The sequence below is a fragment of the Pan paniscus genome, chromosome X (assembly GCF_029289425.2).
Source record: "Pan paniscus chromosome X, NHGRI_mPanPan1-v2.0_pri, whole genome shotgun sequence".
NCBI lineage: Eukaryota > Metazoa > Chordata > Mammalia > Primates > Hominidae > Pan > Pan paniscus.
This window is the reverse complement of record NC_073272.2, coordinates 29223038-29239588: the sequence shown is the minus strand read 5'-3', so window position 1 is coordinate 29239588 and position 16551 is coordinate 29223038. Positions and strand designations below refer to the sequence as shown.

The 16551-nt window shown below is 37.1% G+C and overlaps 1 pseudogene; it reads left to right on the top strand.

Annotated features, from left to right (window-relative positions):
- The first annotated feature begins 15328 nt into the window (after positions 1-15328).
- LOC129395221 (protein tyrosine phosphatase type IVA 1-like) lies at positions 15329-15876 on the top strand (annotated as a pseudogene).
- Positions 15877-16551: the final 675 nt, after the last annotated feature.

The following is a 16551-nucleotide window of genomic DNA, read 5'->3' as shown; positions in this document are numbered from 1 at the left end:
CCTCCCGGGTTCAAGTGATTCTCCTGCCTCGGCCTCCCGAGTAGCTGGCTTTACAGGCATGCACCACCACACCCGGCTTATTTTTTGTATTTTTAGTAGAGACGGGGTTTCACCATGTTGGTCAGGTTGGTCTCGAACCCCTGACCAGGTGATCCGCCCATCTCGGCCTCTCAAAGTGCTGGGATTACAGGCGTGAGCCACCGCGCCCGGCCAGGAGTTAACTTTTATGCAAGAGGTTTTTTTTTGTTTTTTGTTTTTTTTCCTTTTTGAAGGTGTCTTGTTAGGCTAGTACCCCAATTCAAAGGACACCCTTTTTCCCTCCCTTGTTTAAGAAGGATGCAATTCCACAGCTTCACCTTAGCATTTGGCTTATGATAAGGAGGCTACAGCCAGTCTGGTGAGGGGTACCTGGGATTTGATGAGTCCATGTATCTCCTTGAGGCAGTTCTTTTATCCCAAACTCAATTCCAAGTTTCAGGTTGAAGCCTTAAGATAGAAAACTGGATCTGAGGAATCCAGAGGCAGATGACAACGGAAATTAAAAGGCATGGTGAGGGTGAGCATGACTAATTCCTGCCGATTAAGCGAAGACTTCTGTTTTACGGATAGAGGTGGTGCTAGTATCCGTGGCATAAATGAGGTCTAGGGAACTCAAAGGCTACTGAGAGCAGGGGGAAAGGCAGCTGTGGGAGGCAAGCCACCCAGGTGCCGAGGGCACGAGCTGTTCCAGTATAATAAAATATATAAAATAAGAATAGTTATACTAGATATAGATCTTAGATATGATTATATATGAATATGATTAATCATTAGTTTGTAGCAATTACTCTTTATTCCAATATTATAATAATCCTTGCTCTACAATCATAACCTAGGAAAAACCAGGCCATACAGAGATAAGAGCTGAGGGGACATAGTGAGAAGTCACCAGAAGACAAGAGAGTGAGCCTTCTGTTATGCCCGGACAGGGCCACCAGAGGGCTTCTTGGTCTAGCGGTAATGCCAGCGTCTGGGAAGATGCCCGTTGCCAAGTGCACTGTGGTCTAGAGGTAGCGTCAGTGTCAAGGAAAAACACCCGCTACTTAGCAGACCGGGAAAGGGAGTCTCCCTTTTCCCGGGGGAGTTTAGAGAAGACTCTACTCCTCCACCTGTTGTGGAGAGCCTGACTGATGTCAGGCCTGCCCACAGTTATCCGGAGGCCTAACCGTCTCCCTGTGATGCTGTGCTTCAGTGGTCACGCTCCTAGTCCACCTTCATGTTCCATCCTGTACACCTGGCTCTGCCTTTTAGATAGTAGTAGCAAATTAGTGAAAGTACTAAAAGCCTCTGATAAGCAGAAATAACGGTGTAAGCTGTCTCTCTCTCTCTCCCCTCTCTCTCTCTGCCTTGGCTGCCAGGCAGGGAAGGGCCCCCTGTCCAGTGGACTTGTGACCCACGTGACCTTACCTATCATTGGAGATGGCTCACACTCCTTACCCTGCCCCTTTGTTTTGTATCCAATAAATATCAGTGCAGCCTGGCATTCGGGGCCACTACTGGTCTCCACGTTTGGTGGTAGTGGTCCCCCGGGCCCAGCTGTCTTTTCTTTTCTCTGTCTTGTGTCTTTATTTCTACCTCTGTTGTCTCCACACACGGGGAGAAAACCCATCGGCCTTGTGGGGCTGGACCCTACAGGCAGCTTCTGGGTAAGAGTGGAGAATCTCACCCCCTAGGCCCCCTGTTAACATGGGTGAATGCCACATTGGCACTCATGGGCAGCACCCTGTCAAGGTTCCTGGGACTTGGGGATAAAAGGATGGAAGAAGGAAAGAGGACATTTTTTCTTTCTGTCGCTCACGTACCCCAGGTATTCACTAGGAAGAGGAAGGAACCAGGGACCTTGCTCTCCTCTTTCCAGAAGTAGCCATTCATCTTCAGTCTGTACCCCTTTCTAATGCATCCTGAACCCCTGGGACTCCTTTGAAAATGCTTTCTTTTTTTTCCTTTTTTCTCCTCTGTCCTCTCTTCACAGATGGAGAATCATGTCTCTGTGCTACAGGACATTCCCCTCAGATGCCTCCTCCAAACCAGGAAGAGTTAATTTCCCAAACCTTAAACTGATTGGCTTAGAATTGAGCTCGGGGGAAGGGAACCCAGAAGCCTGACATGCTGGCAAAAGGGTAAAAGTTTTTTTACCCATCAGATTTTGGCCTCTCTCTCTCTGTACAAACTGGTAAAATGAATGATAAGGATCACTGTTTATATTCTCTGTGAAGTTTTGACTAATGAGATAGGATTTATAAAGTTGGCCTTAGGCTGTAGCCAATTCAATGTGCTTTGCATGTCTGTCTGTATGGTTCTGTCAGAAAGATGGGTACCTTGGAATGGGATATGGGCCTGGGACCTCATAAGCCCACTGATGAAGTCAGCCCAGCAAGTTGGCCAGTAATAAACTTTGCTGCCGGCCTCCATCTTGTTTTATGTCCTTGGAAGTGTGTCCTATAACCACGTGGAAGAACTTGGTTTTAGTTTCTGCCATTTGACAGTGATGGCCCGGGTTCAATCCTGGCATGGAAATGAGTACTTTTGAGCTGATATCTGTGTGACTTTTGCTATTTGCTGATTCGCTTCCCCTCCATGAACAACTTCTAACTTCTTTTCTTAAATTTTCCTTTCTCTGAGTTACCTTTAAAGGTTCTAGATTTTACAAAAACTGCCTACCACCTCTTTGAAAATACCTTGTACATTTGTGGTTAAGTCATAACCGTAATTGAGGCCTGTTGGTTTCACCTGTGAGGTTACTTTTGGTAAAGTTCCAACTCCAGAAAAATTGGCCACTTGGCATGGCTAAAGTCATGCAATAAGGTATTTAAAAGGATTTTCTTAAAGAGCCCTCAGATTGGCCAGGCACAGTGGCTCACGCCTATAACCCTAGCACTTTGGGAGGCTGAGGCGGGTGGATCACCTGAAGTCAGGTGAAAAATTCCGTCCCTTAACACATGCACGGTAAGAGAAATAAATCAATGTAGAGTGGCTCAGACTAAGGGCCTGCATGCGCACTGGGGGAATGAGGGTGAAGCCATCAGGAATTTGCGCCTTATGCAGGGGAAGAGCCTGGCCTTTTCAGCTCATGTGTGGTGGCCTGGTATTCAGCTTGTGAGGTGGGAGCTGGTTGGCGGGACCCCTCTCTTTGGTGAGAGCTCCACTTTCACTTAATAAATTCTGTCCTCCTCACCCTTCAATGTGTCCATGTGCCTAATTTTTCCTGGTTGTGACAAGAACCCAGATTTAGCTGAACTAAGGAGCAAAAAATCCTGCATCAATATGGGATCAGAGAGATAGAAAATAGCTTGAAGCCATCTTAACAGGGACTTGGCCCAAAATAGCTACCTGAAAGAGAGATGGAGCTCCAGTCTGGAGAGTCTGTTGGGTGACCTAACAGGCACCAAGGAACATAGGAGCCATTACACACATCAAGTGAATGAATTTCTCAGAAATCCTTAAAATCACCTGCTGAGAAAACAAGCTATCTTTGAACAACTGCCAAACCCAGAGATTGCTGGCTGAATAAGCCTGTACTCTCAACCACTCCTCTTGGAGTTGTCAGAAACTATTATTAGTTAAGAAAAGAAGTGTTTGTGGGAGACAGACAGAGAGAGAAGAGGGAGACATGGAGTGGGCTGCGGGGGTGGGGAGGCTCCGGTTCTCTCTTCAGGTTTCCCACCTTAAAAAGAATCAAGCTGGATTACAAAAGCACTTTGGAGGTTCATCTGTGGGAGTTCATTGTTCTGAACAATTTATTATTCAAATTAGATAGGTATATTGTCTAAGAAAATTATTACTATTACTATCTGAAAATAACTAGAAAAAGTTATAAATATTATCCAAGTGAAAAAGAGCAAGGAACCCTCAACAATAGCCAAAGAAGTTAGAGTCACAAGATGTTTAGTTTCCTGTAGAAACTTTAGATAACATCTTAACATATGTCCCTGAGTTGTTTTTCAGAAACCCAGATCTCAACCAAAGGGATTTACTGGCATGCAGACTTCAAATAAGGGGGAACTGAGGACTGGACTCTGACCTCCGTTCTTTCTTCTGAATTTCTTCCTGAGGAACCTGGAGGAAGTCACACCCACGAGCCAGAGTGAACATTCTTTTCCATTGTCCCCAAATATTGACCTGAAAGCCTCCATGTCAAGATATCCAGTCTTTTTAGGCCAAACCAATGTATAACCTCTGTGTATTGATTTATGATTTTGCCTGTAACTCCTGCTTTTCTGAAGTTTTCCCCTGCCTTTAAAAACGCTTGCTTGCAAGTCATCGAGGAGGTCAGATTTTAATTGTGGGCTGCCCTATTCTCCTTGCTTGTTGCCTTGTAAATAAATGCCCTCCTTTCTCCCGCTGAAAACTTCAGTGTAGATGTTTGGCCTTGCTGCCCCAGGCAAGCAAACCCCTGTTTGTCTTGGTTACACAAGACAGAGAAGAGAATTCATAAAGTAGGTATGAAGGCACCTTGGTAATGCTTGTACCATATTAACTTGTACCCTGAGCCTATTCAGCAAGACTGTTAAACAAATTACAGAATAAAGTTGATATAAACATGTACACCCAGGAAAATATCTCAAAGATATATTTTTAAGTAACAAAAATATAAAATAGATGCAGAAGAATGTGAATAGTAATATCCCATATATGTATTTTTATAGAAAGTCATATTTTTTCTCTAAAAGAAGAGAGAGAGGGTTGCAGGGAGGATAATGACAAAGAAAAAGATAAAAAGGGGGAAACTTTTCTACCCTTGGCTCCTACAAAGTTGGAGCTTGCACTGTGTTTACACAACACAGGGTTTACTGCTTCTGCTTTAAGTACCAATAAAAATAAAATTTGATCAAGCCCTCCATAGATTGAATACTAGGCACCATTCCCTCTAATCTTATTCAGTGATTCTTTCCCAGCCTTGGGTAGTGTGTTCTTACATGAATCTGCTGACCAGTAATTAGCAGAATACTTGAGGGAGACCCTCTGCTGATCTCCAAGGTTCTTTCTCTGTGCAGCTCTCTTGTCTCCGATATGTTTTTTGAAGAACAATAACCGTGTTGGTCTTTATAGATTGTCATCTCCATTCCAGAGAGCCTCCAGAGCCATGCCATGCCTGGATTCTCCCTCCACATGGTATGCTGTGGCCAGGAAAGTCTCTCCAGGGGATAAACTCTGGAAATCCTAGATTTCCCCTTGTTTGTTTCCAGTCTCTCAGGAATAGTTGTTCTTTGTTTCCTGATGTCTGTGTCTTCCAACTATTGTCCGTTTTTGGTTGTTTCACATGAGAGGGTGAATCCAGTCCCTCTTATTCCACTTAAGTGACTCTGAAGTTTTAAAAATAAAACTAGCAGGCACATGTATTCAATAAAATTCCAAACAAAATGCAAAAAAAAAGTCAAATCAAACACATATGTCTTCCTTCTCATCCAGGAGGCTTTTGAAATGACAGAAAAAAAAAAAAAGATACATCTCCAAAAGACTGACTCTCTTGTCTTCACCTAGTAGATGCCTTCTTAGATCTCAGCTAACTCTTTCAAGATTTATTTCCCTTATTTCTCACTTTCAAGACTCTGTATACCCACACTTCATACCGTATGCCTAGGGCACAACTTTATTTTTTATTTAAGTGACTGTTTGATTTATATCAATTTTACTTTTTAGACTGTAAGTGCTATGAGAATAGATGCCTAGGCTTTTTTTTTAATTATTACTTTTTACTTCCCACTCTCTTACCAGTGCCTTTTGTTATAGTGTTAGAGAATAAGGAACTGTGACTCTTAGGTATTTGAATTTCAGTAAGATAAAAAATAGATACGGTGACATTAATGGAGAAATTTGAAAGATTGTCTCAGGAAAAACAATCAAACCTATTTGCTAACCTCTTCCCTATAAGAATTTTTCAGCATAATGCAAAATTATTGTAAGGAATATAATTTCTGATATCTTGTAAAAATTATTATTTAAGATTAAACCATAGCATCACATTTTCAGTAATGGCAAATAAAATTTGAATATCATAATGAGTTTATATTCATCATCATTCACTGAAACAGTATAAAAACAAGATCTTTACATTAAGAGATTCTACATTTTTCTGTTTACTTCTTGAATATTGTCCTAATCTATTTTATATTTGAACATATTTTGTTGATTTCTGCTAATAGAAAGTTACCAAAACTTAGAAATAAGACAAATTTATCATTGCATGTTTTCCTTTTTCATACTGAAGTAATGTCTAAAAGATTCACCTTGGATTATTTGTTTCTTTAGGAAATTGTACTTTGTTTTACTACTTATTATTTATTAGGGCCTTGGCTCTGTGAAGTTGGATGTTAACTTATAAATGGTATTCATAGAGATATGTGATTTATTTCAGGTAGAAAAAACAACCCTACAAGATTTTTTTTTTCCAGCAAAACATTAAACAGCTTTGCCTCAAACTTAGCAAATGTATTTCATCATGACTTTCTTAAACTGACAACATAACAACCATTTGAATTTTCCTTTGAACCAGCTTTACCACCTGTGGTTTTCCTCATTATTTCCCACATTATTGAGTTAAATAAATATTTGACATGTGTTCACTTTATAACTTTAATTTTTGAAAGTTATTCTTGCATAACACCCTATCCTATGTATGAAAAACAAAATACTGGATGTATATGGACTGAAATTTGAACATGCGTTTTATGCATGTGGCCACAAAGATATAAGGGGTAAAAATTTGTTCTGTGGATTTATTTTTGTTGCAATGATGGTTCATATAGAACTGATCAATATAATATTGTACATTATAAGTTTTTATAATTGTTAAAAAGTAAAGTTTTCTGAAAATTATACTTTCTAATGAAATAAAATGTGATAAAATTACCCTTGTTATTATCTGACAGCTAACACATTACTTTTTGTTAATGGGTGTTAGAAAATATTAAACATTTTACAACATGAAATAAGAATTGACTGTAAAGGGAATAAATATTTCATAATATGAGTCAATAAAATAGGTTTTAACTACATTATTGAAAGCTTATACTAAATCTGAAAGAAATCACATAAAACTTCTATTCTTAAATCTTATCCAGTATGTCCTGGAAGTTTTCTACTTGAAACCTTCCAGTTCCATATGACAGTGTAGCTATTAGGATCACTAACCAATATTGCTGTGGAAGGTGATTTTTCTTGTGGCTAATGACTCACTCTTAGGGATGAATATTGAGAAAAGCTGAAAAGAGTTGTTCATGTTTATATATGTGGAAAAATGGCATTTTAGACATTCATGATTTCTTACTAAATCTTTTCTCCCATAGGACTCTCATTCAAAAGAGGTGTGTTAATTAACAACAGTCTGATGGAGAAGAGACAGTCATTAAATAAAAATTATCATTACTTATACCATCTTATTTTTCCACATATCTGAAATCAGAATGTTACCAAAACACCAGGGGTTGAGTCTAGGTCCTGTTGCTCGGAGTCTGAGGTAACCTCAGATCTCTGTAATGAAGACGGATACTTGTTTATGATATACATGTTTAGTATTGCAATTTTACTAATGACAAACTATTATATAAATAGATTTCCAGTGTCTAAAGGACAGGAAGTTGGTCAAATACTAAGATTTAGACTTAATCTGTAGCCAGCTTTCAAATAGTAATGTAAATTTTATAGAAAATATGCAGTCTATATGAATAGACTAGTTTATGAGTCTATTCAGAGTCTTTATGAATAGACTAGAATAGTTTATTCATATGATATTATGGTTTATTTGTAAACTATAATCTCTTCTGAAGCATACATAGGAGCTTTGCATAAATGGAAACTATTTTCTTATATGGGAAGATTCAATATTGATTATCAATTTCTCCTATATTAATCTATAAATTCATGACAATTTATAACAGGCTTACTTTTATTAATTAAAAATAATTGAAAAATATTGTAGAAAAATTAAGATAGAAGAATTTCCAGGGGAAAATTACAAAATAGAAATGAGGAGAGAATTTCTCCCCAGATATTAAACTCCTAGTAACAGTGACAAAGGAATATGTTATTCCTTTGTAACTGTTGTCTCAGGAATAGACAGGAATAGATAGCAATACATTAATATACGACAATTTAGTTTTTATAGCAATTTTTATAGCAATATAGATAACATGGATTTCTGGCATTGCCTTTCAAATATGATAAAGTATGAATCAGTATTCACTTGCTTACAGGAGTTTGAGAAACACTGTATTAAGAACTAAATGCTACAATTTTAGATTTCCTGGGTGATGTGTGACCTCATAGAGAAAGATAAACAAGAGCCCTGAAATCAATAGATAACATTTGACTCTAACATGGTCAATCTCAGACTGTTTAATAAATGCTGCTAGGAAAACCTGTTTGGTATATAGAGAAAAATAAAACCTGATCCCTGCTTTATCAAAAATAAAATGTTGACTTCCAGATGGTTTAGAATGCTACCTGTAAAAGACAAGAATAAGGTAAGTAGAAAACAATTTAAAAGAATATATGTGTTACTTAAGGTTGGGAGAGAACTTCTTAAATAACGCTCAAAAGCATCAGTCGAGAAGACCAGAAAGGGACTGCTTTGATTGCATCATAATAAGGGTTTTTTTTTCCTGATAACGGACCCCCAAAATAAATTTAACAGACACATAAAAGATGAGGAAAAGATACTTACAACACCTAAAACCAGTAACAACATAAACAGAGAATATAAATAGTTTAGCAAAGAGGATACCCAAGAGTGGATAAATATATGAAGAGATCATCAAATTCATTGGTAATTTTAAAATGCAGTGAAAATAACAAGTACGTAATACTTTACATTGGGAAGTAAGAAGAAGTAGCAAATTGCAAGAATTGGTGCAGATGTGAGAAATAGGAGCCCTTGTGCCCCACTATTGGGTATATTGACTATTGCAAATCTGGATATAAATCTGTCAATACTTAATTAATTTAAGGTTGAATGCATTCTATGACGTAGCACTACTACCGGGCACATACCTGGAAAAAATCCAAATGCCCACCAACAGGTGAATGGATAAATAAATTGTGATATATCCACAAAACGGAAAGATATTATGTTACATGCTGTATTCGGTTCTTAGGGCTGCTGCAACAACAAAGCACCACAAACTGGATGACTTAAAAAACAGAAACTTACTGTCTCAGAGTTCTGGAGGCTAGAAGTCTGAAATCAAGGTGTTGATAGGGTCATGTTGCCCCAGAAACCTGCTGGGGAGAATCCTTTCTCAACTCAACTTTTTCCTGTGTGTGTTTTCACATAGTCTGTGCATGTCTGTGCATGTCTGTGTCTGTGTCTAAATTGTCCCTTTTTATAAGGACACCAGTCATATGGGATTAAGTCCCACTTTGCAGCTGCAGCACTTCAATCTTAACCTCTGCCATCACATGGTATCTTTCTCTCCTGTGTGTCTTTGTGTCTCTTTTCCTTTTCTTATAAGGACTCTAGTCATCGTGTATTAAGGTTCAAGCCCCCTCCAGTATGACCTCATCTTAAATAATTACATCTGTGTATTAGTTTGTTCTTGTATTGCTATAAAGAAATATCCGAGACTGGGACATTTATAAAGAAAAGAGGTTTAATTGGCTCACAGTTCCATCGGCTGTACAGGAAGCATGATGCTGGCATCTGTTCAGCTTCTGGGGAGGCCTCAGGAAAACTTACAATCATGGAAGAAGGCAAAGGGGTAGCAGCACTTCACATGGCTGGAGAAGGAGCAAGAGAGAAGAGGGAGATGTGGTACACTTTTAAACAATCAAATTTCATGAGAACTCACTGACTATACAGTAACCATGGGGGGATGGTGCTAAACCATCCATGAGAGCTACGACCCCATGATTGAATCACCTCCCACCAGGCCCCACCTCCGACACTGGGAATTACAATTCAGCATAAGATTTGATGGGGACACAAATCCAACCCATATAAATCTGCAGCAACCCTATTACAAATAAGGTCACATTCTGAGGTATGGGGCTGAGGACTTCAATGTATCTTTTTGGAGGATAAAATTCAACTCACAGTACATACTAAAACATAAATGAATCTCAAAATAATCATTCTAAGTGAAATCTGACAATGAAGGATACATATTATATAATTCTACTTATATAAAATTCCAGAAAATTCAAATTAATATTTAATGGTGTAAAGCAATTTAATGGTTGCTTAGAAATAGGGTGGCTTTAAGAATTCAAAGGAGGGATTATAAAGGGCCATGATAAAACTTTTGGGGATGATTATATGTAATCACCTTGATGGTTTCATGAGTGGGTATATATTTTAAATTTTATTAAATTGTACCAATTAAATCTATGCAGTTTATTTAATGACAATTATACCTCATTATTGTTGTTAAAAATAAGTGCAAGTTTTTAATGTTCCTAAAAAGTATGAAGTATTATGCATTTCAAGATTCTAAGTTTTATGTAAGCTTTGAAACTGTCATATAAAGGGAAGAGGCATGATGATGTGTTAACTCACTGTTTACATACACACATATATATATATATATATATATTTTTTTTTTTTATTTTGCCCAGGTAGACAAACTTGCTGGAGGGATAGTATGTATTATTTTATCAATAACTCTAAGTACCATGTAATTTTTTATTAATATTATAATGGTCTAAAATATAAATGCTTGGACCAAAGATATCCCTAACATATGTTCCCAGAAAAGTTTTAAACCAACTCTACCCTCATTAAATTCAAATGAATGCCAGGCACTTTAATTGTTTTGCCTTTCAAAGAACAAAGCAGATTTTACTATGTGAATATTAATGGTTATCCTGGTTTAGAAATTAATTATTTTTGCACTCCTCATTTTGTGTATGCATATTCCATCACAGTATTAGTGCAACAGTCAGGTGACAAGCTGTCTATTGTGCAAACCTTTTAACCATCATGGCGGCAAAGGGATCCATTTATATTACAAAGCCAGAGAATGTTAACTTCTGTTGTTTTAACACAGGGCATTATTTGGCAGTAAGTTTGCTCTTGACATTTCTTTTTATCCACCCACAAGGACTCAAGAGAAATGGAGAAAAGGAGTTTCTTCAAATCTATCCGATCCTCTTCTGTTTTCTCCCTATTCTCCTCTGGTTATTTTGCTCCTTCCTCGATTTTTTTTTCTTCTCCCATTATATTGAGACTCCATTCTCATTTAAAAGCAATATTTCTCCTGATACGGTAAAATTACAAGAAATGATGCATCACAAAATTTTATGTTTTTAATTTTTTTGTTTGTTCTTTTAAAAAATTTTTTTTTATTTTTGTAGAGAATTTTTATTATTGTTTAAGTTTTTTTATTCTTTAAAAGATTATATGGCAAGGTAGAATCAAATGATTAAATTGACAGCTTTAAAAAAACACCTATCATTGGCCCCTTTTCCATGATCCAGATAAAACTGTTTGCTCTTATTTCAGCTTTCAGAGTTTATGTTCATACATGACATTTGTTACAGATAAACTCTATAAATGATAAGTTTGCATTTATAATAATATTGGATTTATAATAACGGGAATAAAATGTGTAATTTTAGAACACATTTAATAACATGTTTTACAAATAAAAAATCCTTAATCACAAGCTAGGTTAGAGCTTAATATTTCATGTGAAAAATTATCATTTTTTGAGGTCAAAAACATCTAGCAATTTATAAAATAACCTAGTTATGTAGAAAAAGAGGAAAACTGTTCATTTAAGCTGATTATTTTTCTTACAACTTTTTATTTGGTAAGATGATACAGCCTTTATTCCTCATGAATCAAGACTAAAATATCAAAATAACTCAAAATTTCAAGAATAAAATATCTACTGAGCTTACGGTTATCTTTATCAAGTACAATATTTCTTATAACATCTCTCATATTTAAAATGTCTTATATAAAGAATCCAATTTTCATTCTTTAGGAACCCCTTGAATAGGTGTTAGTTTTTTTTAAGAGTAATTGATTTTTTAAAAAAGTTAACATTAAGTAGTTTGGCTGATGAATCTTTACAGATAGTGTGTTATATTTTATTTTAGAAGCCTTTTAGCTTTCTTTTATTTTCCTGGAGCATCAGGGAGTAGTTACTGAGCTAGTTATTTTTCCACTTTCTCCATAGCTATATTTCAGTCCGACTTGCATGATGCTTCGTTCTTTACCAGTTTTTGCTTCCTTTTAAATTGATGCTTTATGGCCAACTTATTTTGTGGGCACTTCCCATGATGAAAATATACATAGTAAATTGTTATTGCAGAGACTTATATTGTGATTAAAATGGTGAAAGATCAATGTATGCATGCTTAAATGTCACCTCTGAAAAACCTTATTCTAGCATCCCTCCTCATAGGCTAGTCAGAATTATTTACTCCCTCCACTGAGCCCAAGTTTGTTCTTACTATGCATTTAATGTCTTTCATTTTTTGAAAATTAGTTTTATATATGCATGCCTTTCCTGTAGATAGCAAGCTTCTTACAGACTAGGTCTAGATTTTACTAATATTTATATGCCTAACAGATAGGAGATCATTAATAAATATGTATTGAGTTAATACAGAAATACCCCCTTGGTCTCCATACATTCATATCCATTAATGACACTGTTTGACTATTATAAATATATTATTTTAATGCATATATCTTTTCTCCTTTCATGGAGTTTCAGTCAGGAGTTGGGAAGGCACATGTCCTGTGTCTGACAGTGAACATGTTTTCATAAAATATATTAGTAAAATAGAATTTTGCAAGGTAAATATTCTTTCTAGATTTATATTCAAAATACATGAAGGCCAGACATGGTGGCTCATGTCTGTAATCCCTGCACTTGGGATCCCAGCACTTTGTGAGGCCAAGGTGGGAGGCTCACTTGAGCCCAGGAGTTTGAGATCAGCCCGGGCAAGATGACAAGACCGTGGCTCTACAAAAATTAAAAACAAAATTAGCTGTGTGTGGTGGCATACACCTGTGGTCCCAGCTACACAGGAGGCTGAGGCAGGAGGATTGCTTGAGCCCAGGAGGTTGAGGCTGCAGTGAGCTGCGATCATGCTACTGCACTCCAGCCTGGGAGACATTATGAGAGCCTGTCTCAAAAAATAAAATAAAATATATGGAATAGGGAAAGAAATGTATTTATAGAGAAAATATAAGTAAATATGACAAATGGCTTCATAAGTAGTCTACTTTTAATTATTGCTAACTTGAATATGTCATTTCAGAGAATAAAATATGGGGTATATATCTTTGCAGATGCAAAGCTCATTCATGATATATGTAATCTTTTTCTTTTTTGTTTTTTTCAAGACAGGGTCTCACTCTGTTGTCTAGGCTGGAGTGCAGTGGTGAAATCACGGCACACTGCAGCCTAGACCTCCCGCGCCCAAGCGATCCTCCCACCTAAGCCTTCTGAGTGGTTGTGACTACAGATGCACGTTACCATGCCCAGCTAATTTTTTTTTTTTTTTTTGAGACAACTTTTCACCATATTGCCCAGGCTGGTCTCAAACTCCTGCTCCTGAACTCAAGCAATCCACCCACCTCAGCCTCCCAAAGTGCTGTTCTGGGATTACAGGGATGAGCCACCTCACCCAGCCTTCATGATGCATGTAATCTAATGAAAGTAGTGTTTGTGTTTTCATGTGTGAGTGTGTATAGTTTTATTTATGAATACAAATCAAGGAACTTGCAATTTTCCAGTAACAATGAATTACAGAAATTAATCATGCTGTGTTATGGCAGTTATAGTGTAATTTTGAATTACACACCCTGTTGCTTCATCATGTGCTTGAATAAAGAATATGACTATAGTCACATAGATATGCATTATTTTCTTATCCACTCCCAGAAGATAAGTATAATGTTATCATTTCACACATATATAACATTATATACTCCTTTTCTATAATCTCTTTTACCACACAAACTTCCTTATCCCGTGTTGTTTAAAATGGTGAAGAGTCATTTGAACCTTTGGATTTTTAGGAAAATACAGTGGTCATTTCATTCTCTTGTCCTAACCTCACTACAGGATACAGGGAGTCAAAGCTGTTCTTACGTCCTCTCCACAATTCCTTTCCCAGACACACCCTAACTTCCTTCTTACCCAGAATAGAAATAAAAACTTTTAGAATGTATTGGGATTGATGTTTAGAGCTCCCGTAGACTGGTGGACTTGTTTTCATTATTCTCTTTTATTCTTTCTTTTTAGTACTTTTTATTTTTAAATCTTAAAAACCACATTATGCTTGCATGTAGGGAAATTGATTTGAAATGCCTGGGGTGGCTGGATATAAAACACATCAGGGGGGTTTTGGTGGTGGTGTTAAAGAGAGGTCTTGCTATGTCCCCAGGCTGGTCTTGAACTCCCAGGCTCAAGCAATCCTCCAGCCTCCCAAGTAGCTGGGACTACAGACACACCACCGCACCCACCTAAAACAATTCAGTTTTGTAGCAAATGAAGGAAATGACTAAATGATTTCTAAGTCAGCCTGGAGCAGAGTAGCCACCTAAGAGGTGCGCCAAAGGAAAAATCCATATCACAACCAATTATTCTGTTGTCAAATGATGATTAAATTATAATGTTAATTCAGGGCAATCTCTAGTATCACTTTTTGTTTGTTGTTTATAGGAAGAAAGGGAACTGTCATTTAATGATCATCTATTATGAAACATGATCTGTGCATTAGAAGTGTTGTGTGGCACTCATGTGTGGACTAATTTATGAAACATTTCCAGAAAATGAATAGCTCTGGCATGTGGGTGGCCACTGCCTCTTTGTGACATACCTGGCTGCTGCATTACCCCCACCCCACCCCTTTTAGTCCACTTGGCCAGGATCCTCATGATTGGTGGCCAAGTTTGTCCTTTGCCCTTCACTCTAAGAACTAAAGGGTAGGCTTGTGACATATGCCGCTTAAGGCGACTTCAGGGCTCAGGTAGTAATGGACCTGCTTGGTGACACACCTTCCCCTGTGCAGACTACTGAACTCTAGAAATTCCTTAATATTTGAGAACTTCCTATAAGAATGAATAACCTGGACACTGAGTAGCTGAATTGAATGTCAAAACATTTTACAAGCATTCAGACTGGGAGAAGGGTAAAGCTGAGTGCATTTTTTGTCCATTGATTCAGTGTCACTGTATCGAAATAATGATGTTTTTTATTGGAGGCTCCTTTTATTTCCTACTACTCCTAACTTCATATTCAACTCACTGAAAATTTTAACTGGAGTGTTTTGAAGTAGATTTATGTTACTTTATATCCTTTCTGTCTATTTTTTAAAAAATTACATCAACATGGCTAGAATGAACCTCCCTGCTTCTGTGGACATTGCATACAAAAATGTGAGATTTCTTATTACACACAACCCAACCAATACCTACTTTAATAGATTCTTACAGGAACTTAAGCAGGATGGAGTTACCACCATAGTAAGAGTATGAAAAGCAACTTACAACATTGCTCTTTTAGAGAAGGGAAGCATCCAGGTTCCGGACTGGCCTTTTGATGATGGTACAGCACCATCCAGCCAGATAATTGATAACTGGTTAAAACTTATGAAAAATAAATTTCATGAAGATCCTGGTTGTTGTATTGCAGTTCACTGTGTTGTAGGTTTTGGGCGAGCTCCAGTTGCTAGTTGCCCTAGCTTTAATTGAAGGTGGAATGAAATATGAAAATGTAGTACAGTTCATCAGATAAAAGTGACATGGAACTTTTAACAGCAAACAACTTTTGTATTTGGAGAAATATTGTCTTAAAATATGCTTGCACCTCAGAAATCCCAGAAATAACTGTTTCCTTCAGTAAAGGGTCAGGGGACTTCCTAATGCTATGGCCTTGAGAGTGAAACTTGAAATGGAACTTTATTCATTTTATACATTAGCTAATACAGAGGCTTGGTGAATACTAAGTCTAATGAAGCTTATATAAGAACCTTGAAAAGCAGTTTTAGAAGCTCCCAGGCCTGTCAGATTTGGAACCTCTGTATTTGATGTTATTTTGACACTTAATAAAAATTTCTAGCTCTTCAATATTTAAAAGGTGTTTTTCATTTGTATCAATTGTATCTTATCAAGATATAAAACATTTAGAGAAGTGAGGTGCCAAAATGCCCAGAAGAATACTCATATACTTTTTAGTCTCATAGACACCTTAGGTGATATATTCCTTCAGTCATTTAAACTTTGAAGGGAAGACCCATATGGCCATTTGCTCACTTTGTGTTTATATTTTGCACATTCAAATTGATATATAGAAGGGTTTGTACAACCATTGATTTTGCTGCATTTCTACAATGTCTTAGGTGATTAATTTGTTCCTATAAATTTCATTTTTTGTTCTGTTATAAAAATTTCCATCCTGAAAAATCACACTTACCTCTGGTTGATAATTCAATCTACATTGCACAGATGCACCTATCTTTAAAGTCTCCAGACAAAAACGAGTTATAGTTAATTTGAAGTTTGCACTTCGGGGTGCAACTTACAGAGAGGGGCTGAGAAAATAATGGGAGGGT